Here is a 19,271-nt window from a genome sequence, read left to right as displayed (position 1 = left end):
CCAAATAACTAAACTGACCTTAGTGACCTTCAACCCTCCCAAAGACTAATAAATGGCCGTCCGCAGCAGAATATCGGTTAATTGCTATAACAAACTTCTGATACTAGTTGCAGATAGGTTTCGGATCGGGGGAAGTTTGTAAGCTAAGGTATTAATCAGGGTTCTAGATTTATGACTGAATTGTGGATTATTCGATTGGTTAGTTATGTAACAAGACTGGTTGGATAAGTTCTAAGTTACTTGGCTATTAACCGATTTAAATTAAACTAAATTTCTTTATTTGAGACAACATATGGTCCATTTTGTTAGTTGTAGCTTATCCCTTATGTTAGTAACAACAACAACAATAACCTCATAATAGTACATTACGATACAAGTGCGAAAGATAGGAAATACGAAACAAGTGGCGATAAATTAAAACACGACCGAAGGGGGGAAGCAAGCAAGCAATGCAAGCTTTAAACAAGCTTAAAGTACACATTTCTTCGCAGTGTTCATATTTCTACTGCGTTTGTATTCAATAAAAAATATTTTTTTTTTATTTTTTTTTATTATAAACTGATCGGCGATTGGCCCTAGTCACACCTGATGGAAAGTGAAGACAGGGCCTAAGATGGAGCTCACCGGTTCAGTAACAGCCTATTCACTCTTGTTTTAAAGAGACCGAGGTCATATTGATCAGGGAATACAGATGGCGGAAGCGCATTCCATTCCTTAGCCGTCCGTACCAAAAAGGAGGAGGCAAAACATTTCGTCCGAACGAATGGAGTGTGGACCACGAACGGGTGCATACGCTCCCCGCGCCTGGATGTCCGATGATGGAAAGGGGAAGGTGGGATCAGGTCGTGCAGTTCCTGTGCGCACTCCCCGAAATGTAATGTATGAAATGTAGTTTGAAAGAAAGAAAATTTGTGTTAAATAAAAAAGTAGTCTGGAAGAGATCCCGTATAGACATAGACATAGACATCATTTATTGGTAATTGTAATATTACAGGTTACAACTTACATTTTAGGTACTTAATTATTTTAAATTACATATTATAGAAATAAGTTCGCCTTTGTATCAAAATTTATGTGAATTTCATATGATCCTTTTTGTACAATAAAGTGATTTACAACTATTACCTACTAGTTTCTTGTCAAAAAAATATTTTTGTCGCTGTCGCTTTTATGGCTGACTGTACTTTTATTTCAACAGGCAAATACTAGTCATCGAGATAATTCTAACGAACTCAAACACAATAGGTTGCGTTGCGTTCTTTTATTACAGAGTTCCTATGGCCACCCCTAAGTCCATCATCAGATCAGCTCGATGGTACCATAATAATGCATTATCACCCGACTTACATAACGTATGTTGTGGGAAGTGGGTCTATAGCTTGCAAGATTTGACCCATATTATACAAACATCGCAACTTAAATAAGCTTGTAAAAAACAACAACCCATATTTACCTTCTTATCTCGCTACACAACCGCCCTCTTGTTATAACATATTTTTCTATTTTTCAATACATTGACCCTTTTGACCCCTTTCAAGGCACAGCATTGATAACAAATCGATTATATTTCCAACACTCCTATCTTTTATCTCTTACTCATTGCAAATACAACCTTAATATCTTGCGTTAAAGTTTATATTTCAAAAGTACGAATGTACAATGTAAGATATTGTATAGGTTTTTAATGGAAATATCAAGTATCTTTAGCTAAGTGAAGCTTAACAATAGAAAGAGCGGATCGGGTTGCGTTCTGAGGCAGTAATGGACACTTAAATACACATTTATTCGCATTGGAATGCTGGATTAGGGATTTCTTTAACTTTTTACAGTGAATTTCCAGTGGATTCTTTTACGAGCCATTATTTATTTCTACGTGCGTTTATTTAGGTATTTCATTTACATCTTCCGAAATAGGGATTTAGTTTTAAGATTCAAACAAACACGCCGGCAAAAAGCCGCTCCCATACAATGCTAATACGCTCTAATTTTAAAACATGCTTAAATGACATAAAACTTGGCATGAACATTAATGTACCATATATCTATGTCTACTACTAAATTTTGTTCAAAAAATCGTTAAATAAAGAAAATAGAGCGATTAAAAAAATGTTTTGTAAAACTTATGCTCCAAATTGCAGGATTTAATATTTCTACCTAAATTTATCTTCTATTTTTTTTTAGGTATTAATATTCATACTCAATCAATCAATGAACTGATAGAAATGTAACAATCAAACATACACATTTACATTTATTTGTCTTTCTATTTTATATTTCTTTTCATTTATATTTCTGTACCCGTGTTCACTGTGTAAGGAGTTTAATAAAGAGTATTATATTGTGCAGTTCGAATAAAGGTGACAGCACTTATAGTGTTCAAATGTTTTACGGTAAAAGAGAGCCTAGTTGCTTGTAAGGCGAGATTTGCTTGCTTTTTTTACGTCGTGTAATTTTTTTTAACATCTCATGTGGTTACATCACATCTCATGATGTCTCTGGCAAAATAAATCATTTACAAAAGAGAACAGTACCAATGCGTTGTATTTTTTCTATGACACCTAAATTAAAGGATTCTAAATTTGAAAATGCGCAATGAACCCTACAATCCAGCCAATATTTCGCCCTCTTTACCTAAATAAAGGCTATGTTTAGGTAAAGAGGGTGACATGGGGTCTAAGTGGCAAAGCTTCAGGCAACTGGAAAGCTTTCTTGAAAGCTTAGGGCCCTGGGGGATTATTGCATAATAATTTTAGCCACGGCTTGCCCTTTTAAAACAGGTCCCAGGTTTCAAAGTTTTGTGCACTGTTAAATAAATAAAGCTCACTAGCAAAATGGCTTCAATAAACACCCATTAATACTATAAATGCAAAGTAACTGTCTGTCTGTCTGTCTGTTATCTCTCCTCGCTTAAACTGCTGAACCAATTTCAATAAAATTTGATCAATGGTTTGACTTTCAGGAAATGACACATGATAATTTTTATCCCGTAATTCGACCCATAAGGGAGTGGAATTTACTACCGATCTGGTATTCGAAAATACTAATTCTAGGCAAAGTCGCGGGTAGAAGCTTACTTACTGCTTACTGCTAGCCTTTCTCCGCAGACGTCTTGTCTAGTTGCCCTTGGCATAGGCCTCTCCCATATTCCTCCACGAGTCCCTGTCCAGAGCCTGTCTTCTTCAGAAGGCTCCAGCCACCTGCCTGAACTCGTCTTCTCATCTCATTTTTTGTCTTCTAGGTAGGTAGGTAGGTAGAAGCTAGTGAAATATAAAAAGCGATATTGCTAACAAAAGATAAATTATTAGATCTACAGTAAGATTGACAGATTGACTGTAAAGATAGACGAACGAGAAAAGTTTGAAGACGTCAGATTTGACGTCATATTTTTGAACTATTAGCAGTTTTGCGAACTGTACCCGTACCACAGGGCGGACACGCTATTCATCAAAAATCACTTGCGTTTCTATGTGTGAACGGGTCTGTACACGAGTCATGAGTCATAGTGTGAGTAAGTTGCTTAAAAATAGTACTGAGCGGCCGGTAAACGGCCGTCAAATTGGTGTCGCGGGGCGAGGTAATTCGAGTCGGGGCGGGACGGTGCGTGGCCGTTCTGTATGATAATACTATTACTTATTCTGTGCCCGTACCATGAGTCACTGACAGTGTCAACACTGACATAAGCTAGCCATACACGCACGGATTTGCCTGAAAGATGTGTCGGGCGGACACATCCGTCAATGTGTGGCGAGAAATAGACAGAGATGGGCAGCGGACGGGCATCCGGCGGACAAATCTGTGTCTATTTCTCGCCATACATTGACGGATGTGCCTGCCAGACACATCTTTCAGGCAGATCCGACGTGCAAACCCGTGCGTGTATGGCTAGCCTATATAGGCGAACGTTTACGTAATATGTCAGTAAGAGCGAGATGCGTTAGCGTTTATGTCGGTGCCAAACTGGTGGTAGCCACACTGAATATACCTATAGATTTTACTATAGGATGGTCTACGGTTTGGGACCAACCTCGATATCAATATTACTAAAATAATTATGGCCCCTTAAAAAAACAATGACAGTTGTTATCAATTCTAGAATCTGAAATTAAGATATCACGTGAATTTTTTGCTTTCTAAAACAGCGTTGATTGTATATAAAGTAGATAAACACCTAATAATTAACAAAAACAGAAAAATACTACTTTTAGAATTAAATACGGAAAGTGCCCGTTAGCTAATGTATTTAGTAAAAACACAGGTTGTTTAATATTTTATGTCCGCCAGCGTAGCCACTTTACAGGATGTTCTTCGTCTTAATTAACTAGAAAAATACTAGAATTATCTAGAAAAGTACCTACAAACGGAAACAGGGAATATTAAAGCTACTTGTAGAATATCATTATACTTAAATTTACTTATTTGTTTATTTGCACTTTGGTTATCATTAACAAAATCATTAAATTCAAGAAAATGGCAAAAGTTGTCAGTAATTAAGTTGCAAAAAATATTACGTTTATTTATGGGAAACCTGTATAACCTACAGAATTCACCTAAAACGATGGTCCATATTGTATTGTAATTAAAAGTTATTTACGGATGAATAAACTTTTTTGTATCATTCGTAGCCATGGGTACGGTTAGTTGTCCAGGGGAAAACACCTATTAAAATCCTAGTACCTATTTAAATTTAATAAACATGCATGTTTGTGTCCTTAATGTACCATCACTACATAGTATAAAACAAAGTCGCTTTCCGCTGTCTGTATGTCTGTCCCTATGTATGCTTAGATCTTTAAAACTACGCTACGGATTTTGATGCGGTTTTTTTATTAGAGAGACAATGGGGGACAGAATAAAAAATCGATCCATCTTTATAAGAAAAAAAATTGGTATGACGGAAAACTTTTATGCAAGGACCGTCCAAGTTTGCAATGAACTCTAGGCGCCACTTGCACCATTTACTAACCCGGGGTTAACCGGTTAAACCTGGAGTTACCATTACAATTTGACACTAGGTTAACAGTTTAACCGCTTAACCTCGGGTTAGTGGGATGGTTTAGTTAGTTAGTGCTTCTGGGCATTTTCCGCAACTCGACAACTATTGTGCCTAGTTTGCGTGAAACGAGGTAGCGGCTGCTCTAACCACCCCAGCTCCTCCATGAAGCTTGAGTCAACAGAATATTAGGTACGTACATGTTTTTCGGGAGTAATTTTGATTTCGTATTTATTCCACACAGAATCAGCTCTTAAAATCAGCCAAATTTTATCCAATCTAATGTAAAACTCAATTCGACAACAACATTTGTTTTTAAATAATAAAAAATCGCCCTCTTTTTATAGCATTCGTATCGTTACAGTTTAAAAAAATATCTTTTATCATATGAGTAAAATACAAAACAGTCTGGAGAACCGTAAACAATTTACAAAAGAAACCTAAAATAAATGCAAGAACATTAAATATCTCATTACATCAAAGTTAAAAGCTACACAAAGACTTAATTTAATAACCATGCAGGTATGAGTTAATTACCTCGTTAATATCCGTTATTAATTAATTATAATAATGTCACGGTTGTTATTGTAGTTAAATTAACGCGTTTGATGTCGGGCTCGGGGGTAACTTAGGGGTAGGTCCGTTTAAGGGTCGTTGACCTCAATAGAATTTGCTGGAAATTGGAAGGATGATTTAGGTAATATTTTTGTAATGTTATGTTACGGAGAACCAGGGGAAACTTTGCCCAGCAGTCGGAAACTCAAATAGGCTAAGAAAGAAAGTTAATTTACTTAGCAATACCAGGCGTAGCTCACTCCGCGATTTCGTTGCGTCGCTACAAGTACATGCGGCCCACACCAATTTTGGTGTCTAGCCATAGTAGTTGCCGCACACCGTGCACCGCTACGGACGGACGCCTGCTCGCGCTTGCGCCACCTTGCGGTCATATCTGTCGTAATAAACGTGAACCTTCTGTATCTAGACTATTATTTATTCGGTGTCAATGTGTATTCGGAGTCCTAGCAGCCTTCTAAAGGTGTTTGCCGATAGGTGGGATTCACCCATGCAAAAACGATGGATCGGACTTCACTCGACGTTTGTAAATTTTAATTGGTAAACTAAATTTAATTTGGGATTGACATGTTTTATTATTATCGTTTTTTACTTCTATTTTTATTATTTTAATCCATGATCCTATTAATTGATTTTATTTTTACCTACGTCTGACGTACCTAATTTTGCAATGCTAATTTTAATTTTGAATTTTAGAATTGTCCAAATTAAAATGTTATTAAGTAATACTAACTCATTTTAGTTGTAGTATCTTAGTTTTTTAGTATTTAGTATTAATAATTTTAGTTTTAATTTTTAGTTAAGAACTTACTAACAATGCTATGGACCTATGAGTTGTCTGAAAATAAACGAATTTTATTTATTATTATTATTAATACACAAAAGGGATGCACTAGCAGCAAATAATTAATTATCATCATCATCATCTTCATATCAGCCCTTTATCGCCCACTGCTGAGCTTAGGCCTCTCTTCTTGTCCCGGTTCTGAGCTAATCTCATCTAGAAGTGACCCGCAATCTTCCGAATGTTGTCCACCCAACGAGCCAACGGACGCCAGGGGCTTCTTTCATCCGTGACCCACAAATGGTCTCGGCGGAAGATCGGCGCTGACTTTCGGGCCAGTATTATGCTGAGGCGAGACCATTTCGTGGTAAACTTTAACTCTTACCTATTTTATGAAGTACCAAACAAAAAGCAAAGTCTTCAACACATGTGTACTCCCAGTCATGATCTACGGATGCGAAACGTGGGCTCTCAAGAAATATCACATTGAAAAGCTGAAACGCTGCCAAAGAGCCATGGTGAGAAGCCTGACAGGTATAAGGAAACAGGACAGTGAGAAGCAGTATAATAAGAGAGAAAACCAAAGTTGTAGACATAATAACCCGGATTAACCAACAAAAGCGGAGATGGACAGGCCACATGCTACGCGAATCACAAGAGAAATGGAGTAAAACGGTTACGGATTGGTACCCCAGAGATGGGAAGAGAAGTGCAGGTCACCAACAGACAAGATGGGAAGACGACCTAAAACTCACAGTTGGACATCACTGGAGAAGAGTTGCACGTGACAGGTTCCAATGGAAAATGTTAGAGGAGGCCTATGCCAAGAGGCAAACTGAGCTTCGGGACATAATATAACAAACAAGAACATGCCTAGTACTCATACAAAGCAGAGAAGCTCAGAATAAAAGGCTTATTATTTATTTATATTTTATGAATGCCTTAACAACAACCAACATTAACAAAGACCTTAAGAAAGCCCAAATAGATGTCTCGACGACCCAGAACAGATACGCCTGGCGAAGAATGACGAGGAGAGCCGACCCCAAATGATATGGGAAAAGGCTAGGCGAAGAAGAAGAAGATGAATGCCTTTTGTAACGTCCACTATTTCCGTGAGGGGGGGCTTGCTTAAATAAAACACAATGTGGTATTTGCGTCCACAAGCGGTACGTCTGCTATCCGCGCCGTCTACGCTTGTACTGAGACGGGACCGCAGTAAACATTTATTTATGTATACATTACACCTGTAGTTTTAGTTATCCTTTTGTATGTAATTTTAGTTTTAAGTTTATCACGAATAAAACATTTAATTCTGATTCATCCCGTTAACATTTTAGTCCACCTGCCATCACTGCTTAGCAACATGTCCCGCCCAACTTTATTTAGTTTAAAATAATTACCATTGTTAAAGTTAAAATAGGTGAAAATATGTAACAAAAACACTGATACTACTAAAACACGAAACTGCACGACTGCTACTGCCCGAAAGGTAAATTCTCAACTACTGAAAACTAACTCTACCCGTTAACTAGTTCAGAATTAGCCCCAAATGGCCTAAACTAAGCAAAATAGTCGAATTAACTAAATGACTCAAACTAAAATGTGAGTAAATATGTCTAATAAAGGTTCCATACCCAAAGGGTAAAAACGGGACCCTATTACTAAGACTCCTCTGTCCGTCTGTCCGTCCGTCTGTCCGTCTGTTTATCTGTCTGTCTGTCACCAGGCTGTATCTCATGAACCGTGATAGCTAGACAGTTGAAATTTTCACAGATGATGTATTTCTGTTGCCGCTATAACAACAAATACTAAAAAGTACGGAACCCTCGATGCGCGAGTCCGACTCGCACTTGGCCGGTTTTTTTATTTGCACGGGGGTTTTAAGCGTAACGTAAAGAAGTGCGACGCATTGTAATTTAACACACGTCTTGACATCTTATGTCTCTTAATGTTTGCAGTACATTTTTGCTGCTCGGTAAATAAATAAAAAAATACGGGGTCATAATTAAGCGTAACTTGAAAAAACTTCTTAATTAATGATTAGACGGATAAATTATATATCTGGTTTAGTTTATTGCCCGTATTGGATTTACACACTTTATATAAATTATAAACTAAATTATAATTCTATGTTATAGAAGTAGGTCAACAATCCCAACTTCAAATCAGGAAATACAATAGTAACAAAGTGGATTGGCTCCGCAGTGGCTATTCAGATAATCCTAAGATAAACCCCCCAAATTGATGTGTCTATTAGGATTAAGGGGGGAGACGATTAAAGATCGAGATAAGGATGGCGTTATCGGGCTGAGAAGGATATAAGATGGAGGAATTTTATGTGCGTTTTGTTTAACGCCATGTATGGGACGTTAAGCGGTAGGTAAAATATAATAATGGGGGATATTACTGCAATGTTCTGCTACCAGAGTGCAGCACTAGCCTTTTTAGTAAACCGTAGAGTAACTTATACATACTGTACAGTCGAGTTCATAAATATGTATACATTTACCTTAATCCATTGCAATAAGGTGAAAAATGTATACATATTTATGAACTCGACTGTACCTTTAACAGGTTATTGACAAGTTTCCAGAGATAATAAAATATGACATTAATGCATCAAGGCGGTTTGTTTACAGAGGACCTATCGGGAAACGCGAATCCGAAATTTCGCTATCTGCCTCTTTATCGCTCGAATATGCAAGAGTGACAGAGATACTGATTTAAACTTTCACGATTTTTACTCATTATTATTTACAACGACGGGACTTAATCGCGTAAAATAAGTATTAAACCCACCTCCGACGTTTCGAGGACGGCGTTGTCCCCGTGGTCTCGGAGAAGACTGGCTAAAGTTGACATCAACATCTTCTAGGCGCGCGAGTTTTTCGAACTACCCGCACTTGGTCTTGTTTATTAACTTGAACGGAGGTGGGTTTAATACTTATTTTACGCGATTAAGTCCCGTCGTTGTAAATAATAGTGACAGAGATGTCAAATAACGAAATATCGATTTTCTTGTATTTGCGATAGACCCTCAGATTATGGTAGTGACGCCACCTACGCAGAGTTTCGCGTAAAATCCCCGTTGTAGATATGTCGTAATATCAATACAAGGGATTTACAAACCATCAAAAAATATACAAAACAATTTTTATTACACTCTTCAATAGAAATAAATACAAAACAAAACACCAACACAAGAGATAAACAACAGGCGGTGGTATCGCTAACAACCGGTCTCTTCCAGACAACCTTCAGATCGCTGAAATTAAAAAAAATACACATGTCAGTATTTACTGACATGTGTAAATTTATTTTATCTTTATCTTTATCCAAAAAAATTGCCCCAAATATCAGAAGTTGACTGTACACATGGCCCATTTCACGCGACTATGTTACCTGCCTACAAAGCGGTCTTTAACCGACCTCCGCAAAATGTTGTATGCATTAACCTATTGATATTGTGCACGGTGCGTGAGCTAGTATCCGGTATAAGCAAGTCATGCGGTTATTAGGGAGGGGCGTGTATCGATAAAATTGTGTCGATAGTTGAGGAAACAGAATGCTGCATTGAGCCAAAATTATATTCACGAACTAGGGAGGGGAATGGGTGAATAACATTTAGTCGATATTTTAGGGTTAGAAAATGTTGCATGCATTTGTCCATTGATAGTGTGCACCATGCGCGAGCTAGTATCCGGTATAAGCAAATTATCCTGGTTTTAGGGAGGGGCTTGTATCGATAAAATGTTGTAGATATTTGAGGTAACTGAATAATATATGCATTGAGTTAAATTCTGTGCATGCGTGTAGGTAGTAATTTGTAAGTCATGTGGCCTTTAGGGAGGGTCCGGTGTTATTATTTAATATCGTAAGTTAGACTTAGTTCACATTAATTGTATTCTGTCTGTGTTATGTACATGTTTTGCACAACAAAGTACTACTACTAATTAAAATTATATTTTGAGGTTACAAAATGTTGTTGGTTTTACTTTAGGACATAGGTTTTGTGCACGATGCGTGAGTTACCTAGTATCCATAGTATCGACAAAAGTCACTTGACTTGTGCCAACCATTTAAGCTGGCTTGATTGAACAGATTTTTTTTATGTATAACTGGTCAGGAGATTTAAAGTTAGTGTAAATCTACAGATGTTTGTGCACTATAACTTCACAGCACTGAACGGCGGTGAGCCAAAGTGACCACAGCTAGCCCGTTGATTATACATTGTGGTCCTTACGAGCATTGTGCCTAACCGAGCAAAGTTACAGCTTTCTCGCTTGAAGCTTCTGAAGTCATCAAAACCAGCCTTTCGTATTCTTTTACATAAGCTTGATTGAAATGATTTTTATAGGACTGATTATGGCGCTTTGCAATTAGATATTCTATACAGCGGGTCATTCTCCAGATTTGTGCCTGCGTCTAAACTCCATCATTTTTTTTATTTATTTATTTATTCTATACGCGATATAATCCGTTTTCATAGTTTTATTTCATGAGTAACTATCGCGGTAACCGAAGACAATATTATTTATTCTATATTAAAACCTTACATTACATCAGACAGAAAAGTGCCGTGAAACCCTATCACGTTTATATCGACACTGCATTCGTGGATACATTTTACATTTTAACATTGTTGTGGTACATAGGAAAAACAAAAATTATATAAAGTTAAAAGTTAAAATTAAAGTTAAAAATCAAATCATACTAAATGTAAGAAAAGTTTGACGGAGTTGAGGCTGACCGCAGTATAATTTGATAACGATCATGCTTAACTGTATAAAATACAGTTATATTCCTTAAAATATCTGTGAATGTATCGAAAGAGTTTTCCATTTGTCATTTTTTTAATGTAGGTAGTTTTAGAGGTCAAAAATCTTAGGCCCCTTTAAGACGTTAAAAAATAATTTTTCCCGATCATGTTTTATCGATAATGTCCCAACTCTGACCGGCGGTAAGCCAAAGTGACCACAGCTAGCCCGTTGATTATAAATTGTGGTCCTTACGAGCATTGTGCCTAAGCGGGCAAAGTTGCAACTCCCTTAATTGATGTCGGTTAATGAGTTCCATTTTACTGGAATGGATACTGTTAGTTTAATTAAACAAATTGCCAACGCTAAAGGAATTCCTTACAGTGATTGTATTCTGTAGATTGCAGTGATGCGAACTAATTTTAAATATGGCCTTTTAAATTTTCTAATACCCTTTGTATTTCGAAAAATAGTGTTTTCACATTTTTTTGTGCCTGTTTTTATAATTTCACGAAAAAGTAGCGGTGTGCCTTTTTAGAGTGTATGAGAATGTGTATAAATAAACATTTTCACTTAAATATCTTTTATTTTTTCGAAAAACCATCATTTTTGGGTTTTGGTATTTCTACTAAGAATCGCGAGGACTACTGATTAAAAATGAAAAAAAAGTCTCCCAAACAAAAGACAGTTGTGTGACACATTTTTTATGGACCGTCACAGTCATAACTGACACCCAATTTTTTATGAGAAACAGGGGACACTTTTTAGGGTTCCGTACCCAAAGGGTAAAAACGGGACCCTATTACTAAGACTTCGCTGTCCGTCTGTCCGTCTGTCACCAGGCTGTATCTCGTGATCTGTGATAGCTAGACAGCTGAAATTTTCACAGATGATGTATTTCGGTTGCCGCTATAACAAAAAAGACTAAAAACAAAAAAAAATAGAGATTTAAGTTGGGCTCCTATACAACAAACGTGATTTTTGACCGAAGTTAAGCAACGTCGGGCGGGGTCAGTACTTGGATGGGTGACCGTTTTTATAGAAAATGGTACGGAACCCTTCGTGTGCGAGTCGTGATCCTGAGTCGAAATAACCTAAAAGTTGTTAGTACTTACCATATTTTCTACTTACTCAGTCCGCCTGAGGATATCGGCCTGTCAGTTGTTCGGAACTGTCATATTTGTTCTAACTGACAGGCCGATATTGTCCGGCGGACTGATAGTCAGTGGGCCCCTTAATACTCTTAGGCAGTCCACCAACATAAGTCAGAAGACATATTGACCAAACAAATGACGACATATTTCAATATATTTCGGCACTATGGTAAACCGGATGATCCAGCCTGACAAATTGACACTGGCGTCTGTTTGTCCGCCTACAAAAATGGTTATTCATCAATAGGATTCCTTTTTTAGAGTTCCGTATCCAAAGGGTAAAAACGGAACCCTATTCTTAAGACCGCTGTCTGTCTTCTCATGCACCGTGATAGCTAGCTATTTCTGTTGCCGCTATAATAACAAATAATAAAAACAGAATAAAATAAATATTTAAGTGGGGCTCCTATACAACAAACGTAATTTTTTTGCCGTTTTTTGCGTAATGGTACGGAACCCTTCGTGCGGGAGTCCGATTCGCACTTGGCCGGTTATTTCGTATTCTACATGTTCTATAGTGTGATACAGTGAGATAAAGTACTGCAGCATGTCCAACGAAGTGAAGATCGTTTACTTTTTTTCTTATACTACGTCGGTGGCAAACAAGCATACAGCCCGCCCGATGTTAAGCAGTCTCCGTAGCCTATGTACGCTAGGGTGTTCCGAATATTTTTTTTTTAGTTTTCACTAACGCAAGACCTCTCAAAAGTTGCGTAATTAAATGTAGATTACAAAAATATACTTAAAAATGGTATACAAGTACGGCATTAGGGTTCTACAGACGTTCAAAGTTTTGAAAAAATTGAATTTTTTATTCCATATGAAATGTTTAATCTTTAGCTAAATTTTCAAAACAAATAACCTTTTGTTTTATTTAGTTGTATAACATACTTGATATTATGATTTGCGTGAAATGAAATGTTACCATTGCATTAGCATTTGTCACGTTTTAACTTAAAACTACCCTCAAATTTCAACTTTTGGCTAGTACGTTTATGACTTGACTCGCGAGTGTTTTCTTTCTGTCGAAGTTATTATTTATGTTATAAAAGTACAGTTGTGTTTATTAGTTTCGATTTATAAGTATAAGTTCAAAACGTAGTGGCACTAAATGTGCTATATTGGGATCGATCAAAGAACTTGATGCGCGACAGTTACCAACCATAAAGGACGTCATTCGATTTATTTTGTTTGTCAAAAATAACCTGAAATCGAACTGTAATGGAAAAGATTCATCAAATTCAGATGTATATGCGATTGTTTCTGAAGAGATCCATAATATTTGGACCAAAGCTTCGGTTCCAACTGTCACTAAGGATCGAGTTATTCAATTACTGAAACACTATTTCGTAAAATACCAAAATTTAAAAAGATATCCCAAAATTAATCAAAATGATAGTTTTAAAAGCAGTTTTAAAGTTATGTTTTATCATCTGTGAAGCTTTTTGATGTTGCTGCTTGTAAATGCACTTCATTTGAATCTCTTACTACTCTTAATCCATCCGAAGAATTGAAATTGCTTGTCAACTTCTCGGTTAAAGTATACGCACCTATTTAGTTCCTAATAAAGAAAAATCCGTCTTTTATAGATGGATCCAAACATATTTTCCAAATAGTTATTTATTCTCGATTTTTTTTCCCGAAAATCTGAGATTTGTTGTGGATTCATTCTTTTATCGAGAGAAATTCTTTTTTGCCCATGCAGAAAACTTACTACTCACTAGAAAGATATCACATTCGGGACCTTGCATTGCAAAGAATAATAAATGCCAGAGAAGCTGAAAATGGCACTAAACGCAGGATATTTAGACCACCTAAAATAAACTTTTCTGTTACTGTTTACACCGATATTATTATATGGCGAGTGTAATGTTTCAGCACCACCATTTCTTCGACATGTCTCTAACGAGGATCTTAAGATCATGACGAAAGATAAGTTTACTTACGCAGTTGACTTTTCTTGTCACACAAAATCTGTAGAAAGATGTATTAAAGTGGTAACAGAGGTCTCACAAAGTGTAACAGACGCTACTTCTAGAGATGGCTTAATCAGAACAGAAACAATTTGCTGTCTCGCGCAGAAATGCCACATTCTGGACACAAAAATTAGTCTAAATTCTAAGGGTTTGTCATTGATATTAGCCATTTTGTTTATTTTAGTTTATTTCTGTTACTTTTGACAATTCAATACCCCTTTGACCATTCTTTTGTATTATTTTAGACGTACGGTATATTTCTGCGAAATCGAAAAAATAATAAATATTTAAAGGCTGGTAGAGCCCTCAAGAAAACACGTAATTCAATTTTTTTTTAATTTTTCGTAATGTTTGTAAATTTACGCAACTTTTGACACCTCTTGCGACAAAAGTTTTTTTTTTCATACAACGTCGGGACACCCTAATTGTACGCCTGCAACTCCAGAGGAATTACATGCGCGTTGCCGACACTAACACTCTGCACCCACTTTGAGCTCTGGCAACGATACAAACAACAAACTTTTTAAAATTTGAATGCAATCCAATAAGAGTTTTGAATGATTCACGGTTAGTTCCACTAGACTTATATTGGGACATGGACCGGAATATCGTGGGATATCGGGAGCTAAAAAACAATACAAAAGGTAATCACGGTCCATATCCCGGACAATATAAGTCTCTCCAATCTAATTTTGTATAAGTACCTTTTGTTTTCATTACACTTGCTCGTAAAAGGTGTTATTACACGTAGGCGATTCCGTCCGTGAATGCTAAACCTCGACCTAGAACTGTAATGTACGAACGAAATTAGGCAGAAGTTTTATTTAATTCCCTTTTTTTTCGCTCACCAGTGCGATGAAAAATATTGTCTGTCACGGGCGATACAGGAATTACAAACTCGCGGTAATTAGAGCCTCGCCTTCGGCTTCGGGCTTCAATTCACACTCGTTCCTGGATTCTTGTTTACCTACCGCCCTTAATATACACTGTAAAATCAGCTGCAGAAAAAACCCCCATAGAAGTTTTTATACAAAGGTGCTAAGCGAATAGTAGCTGACTGTACTAATTCGATTTTATTTGTAAACACTAATTGGGTGACTAGGATGGGTCAAATACAAATTACTGAGTTACAAAAGTAATTGACATCAAATGACATGGAGTATAAAACGGGTAAATGGATTTGAGCTAACGTTTTTCACCTAAATTAACAGTAAATTATAGGTCATATCGACTCTTGTGAATGGAGATGACGACAAAACATCATACGGTACAGTTTAAATATTTTAAGCAGTGTTTTCACTGAAACTAAATGATTGGACTAGCCTGAGGTAAACCTATCCTAAGTACCTAAGTACTTACCATACTCCTAACTAAGAATACCCATGACAATCTCTGATAGTCAAGGTCTGTAGGTATTTCATAAAGTGCTATTCATCATCAGTTGTCACCGCATTCTTCTCAAAATATCGCACATGTAAACTTAAAAATATGAAGATGATGATGAATTTTGACGACCGGTCTGGCCTAGTGGGTAGTGACCCTGCATGTGAAGCTGATGGTCCTGGGCTTGATTCCCGGTAAGGGCATTTATTTGTGTGATGAACACAAATATTTGTTCCTGAGTCGTGGGTGTTTTCTATTTATATAAGTATGTATTTATCTATATAATTATGTATTCCGTCGCCTAGCAGCAGTCTATCTATCTATCTACCTACCTACCTATCTATCTATAAATGATTTACGAAAGAAAAAGTGAACAAGCCTTCCATGCCCTGGGTTCGAATCGAACCAGCGTCCTCTACATTCGCGACAGATGCCTAGACCTCTCGTCTAGGCGTCTAGGTTTATCAAGTCGAATGTTTACTCGACATGCTTCGATACAATTTTCGAGGATCTTCTTCATGGAGCACCACCTTAACTGGTCAAGAGGTACGAGTAACCCGTTTAAAATCATTTTTATATGTTTAAGTCTGAGTTTTATAATTAAAAGTCAATTTGCAGTTGAAAATTCCGTACAAATAAAATTCACACTAATGGTATTAACAGGACAATAAACTGCTTCCAATGTTATTACTGTGCACATCCTGTGTAAACAATATGCAGCCTTGGTCGCTCGGACAATGTTTCACAGTTGGGTAGTTACGAATGGAGCACGCTCTATTTGTAACTGTAGGCGAACATACGAGTGAATTAACTGGAATTATTAAATATATTAGTGACCGGCCTAATATTCTAAAGTAGGTTAATCTTAAGTTTTTTTAGGGTGCCGTACCCAAAGGGTAAAAACGGGACCCTATTACTAAGACTCGACTGTCCGTCTGTCACCAGGCTGTATCTCATGAACCGTGATAGCTAGACAGTTGAAATTTTCACAGATGATGTATTTCTGTTGCCGCTATAACAACAAATCAATATTTAAACGGGGCTCCCATACAACAAACGTGATTTTTTACCTTTTTTTGCGTAATGGTACGGAACCCTACGTGCGCGAGTCCGACTCGACTGATTTTTTATGACATAGGAGGCAAACGAGCAGACGACTCACCTGATAGTAAGCGATTACCGTTGACCGCGGACACCCGCAACACCAGAGTCGCAAAAGCCTGTCAAAAAGTCCAACACGCTGAAAATGCTATGGCGTACGTTCGACACTTCGGTAAAGGAAATATACCTATATTAAATAGTACACGAAGATACGTCGCTGTCAAGTAAAACAATGAATTAATGTATGTATGTGTATAAACCAGGGATGTAACGGATGTGGTTTTATCGGAACCAAAAGCGGAACCAGATCAACCAGAAACGGACTCGGAACCGAAAACGGAACCGGAACCAGAATCGAAGCCCGAGCCAGTACTCTCACTAGGTAGGTACACATTAAATAACTTGTATTGTTTAATGTTAATTATTCTTTATTATTCTGACATTATTTATTCTTATTTAATGAATTTTGATTATATTGATTTAAAAATTATGTGTTAGGTATTTATTTAATTCAATATTTGCATGCCTGTATGTGGGCCGAATACACTGAGCAAAAAACTGTATTACCAACTAATCAAAAACTGTATTCTGGCAAATACATTATTTGATTGATTGATTGATTACAACATAACAAATTTAAAATTAAAAAACATGATCCGCGATCCCAGGCACGCACAGCCATCCCGCTCAAGCTTACAATCAGTGAGAGTGAGAGAAGAACCAGAATCCACGGGGCCTTAAAGCCAGAATAAAACACACACAACCATTTGAGATCGCTATGAAACGTCTGTTACGAAAACACCTGCCACGCTGCATTTGAAATTCGATAAAACAAAGGAAATAGGGTGTCACTCAAACGCTCACTCTGTAGTCTGTACTTATGTATATAGATCGGAACATTTCCGCGAAGTTACGAGTACCTGAAAATATTGTATTGGGGTCTCCCTACATATATCGACGCGGATGCGAAAGCCGATAGAAAAGATCTTTATGTCTAAGCAATAAGAGCGAGAAAGTAGTCATTCGGCTCGTATGATATTTATTTATTTAAATATATATATATATATATACCTATTGTAATAACAAAACTTCCGTGAGACATGGACATATTAAATATATTAATAACGGGTCACTCACGTGTTTTAAGTCGAAAACGCTCGACATGTTTCACTTCGTACCGAGGAGCGTCATCAGGAGCTTGCGTCGACGGTGACGGACCGGCATGGTCCGGGTCGGTACGGAGTGAAACATGTGGAGCGTTTGCGACTTAAAACACGTGAGTGACCCGTTATTAATATATTTAATATATACCTATTGTCGCGAATTCGCGATACAGCATCGCTACAATCGCTTCAAAATCTCGTTTTAAAATTTAGGAAGTACAAAGCAAAATCCAGACAGCATCCAGACAAGGCTAGTGTAGCTACGAAGTGGATGCCAGAAGATGGGCGCGGATGCGTTAGGCTTAGGCCAAGACAGCGATGACGGGACACCTAGACACCTTCCTCAACAACTGGCCGAAAGAGGCACTATAGGTAGATCGGGAGTCATGGAGATCAAGGGGAGAGGCCTAGCGCATGCTCCCGGTACTCAGTTTGTATGGCGAGAACCGGGAATTCCCGGTTCCGGTACTGTATTTTTGCCCAGGCTTTTGCCCAGCAGTGGGACACCAGAATAGACTAGCAAAAACAAACAGCCTAATTTTGTAACGCCACCGCCATCTACAAAAAATACTAGTAACTTTCTACGAAGTCTAGCAGTCTTTATTCTTTACTTGTCTCGTTTTCTCACTGCTTCTCTTGTGTCACTGCTAGAGATATTCGCTATACTTTTATGTCTATCTGAGAAAGCATGCGGATTATGATATAGCACGAAGTGATGTAGTGCGTCAAAGAATTAGAAATAAACGGTTGCAAAAACTGGCATCGTTATTTGACAAAAACGTTCAAGAAAAAAAACCGGCCAAGTGCAAGTCGGACTCGCGCACGAAGGGTTCCGTACCATTACGCTAAAAACGGCAAAAAATCACGCTTGCTGTATGGGAGCCCCACTTAAATATTTATTTTATTCTGTTTTTAGTATTTGTTGTTATAGCGGCAACAGAAATACATGATCTGCGAAAATTTCAACAGTCTAGCTATCACGGTTAACTAGATACAGCCTGGTGGCAGACGGACAGACAGACAGCGGAGTTTTAGTAATAGGGTCCCGTTTTTACCCTTTGGGTACGAAACCCTAAAAGCGTTGCCTTTTTAATTCCCCTCCATTTTTCATATACCTTGGTTACGGAATGGACGGTAGAAAAATGTAAAGCATTTTTTGTACTGTTTAACTTAAATAATTAATTTGTTTAATTGTTTTGTTTCTAACTATGACTCCTTCGGGAGTTATAGGAGTTATAATAACATTGTCTTTTCCAGTACCAATAACTCTTAGTTTTCCTCCCCTTTAGTTTCTCCAGTTTGTCCCAAGGCCGTTCACCCCACGCACAGAACTTATGTCAGACATGTTACTTGGGACTTGTTACAGTTGTTACATCTTGTTCAACTT

General features: G+C 37.4%; 1 long non-coding RNA gene across 1 annotated transcript in view; it reads right to left on the bottom strand.

Annotated features, from left to right (window-relative positions):
• LOC134751913 (uncharacterized) overlaps positions 1-19,271 on the bottom strand; it is a 521,238-nt gene that overhangs the window by 381,561 nt on the left and 120,406 nt on the right. The window contains exon 2 of the long non-coding RNA XR_010128718.1: positions 14,678-14,713. This is a non-coding gene — a long non-coding RNA (uncharacterized LOC134751913). The remainder of the gene's footprint in view (positions 1-14,677; positions 14,714-19,271) is intronic.

Source organism: Cydia strobilella, chromosome 23 (assembly GCF_947568885.1).
Source record: "Cydia strobilella chromosome 23, ilCydStro3.1, whole genome shotgun sequence".
Taxonomy (NCBI): domain Eukaryota; kingdom Metazoa; phylum Arthropoda; class Insecta; order Lepidoptera; family Tortricidae; genus Cydia; species Cydia strobilella.
Note: the sequence above shows the minus strand (reverse complement) of the source record. Positions and strands in the feature narration are given on the sequence as shown.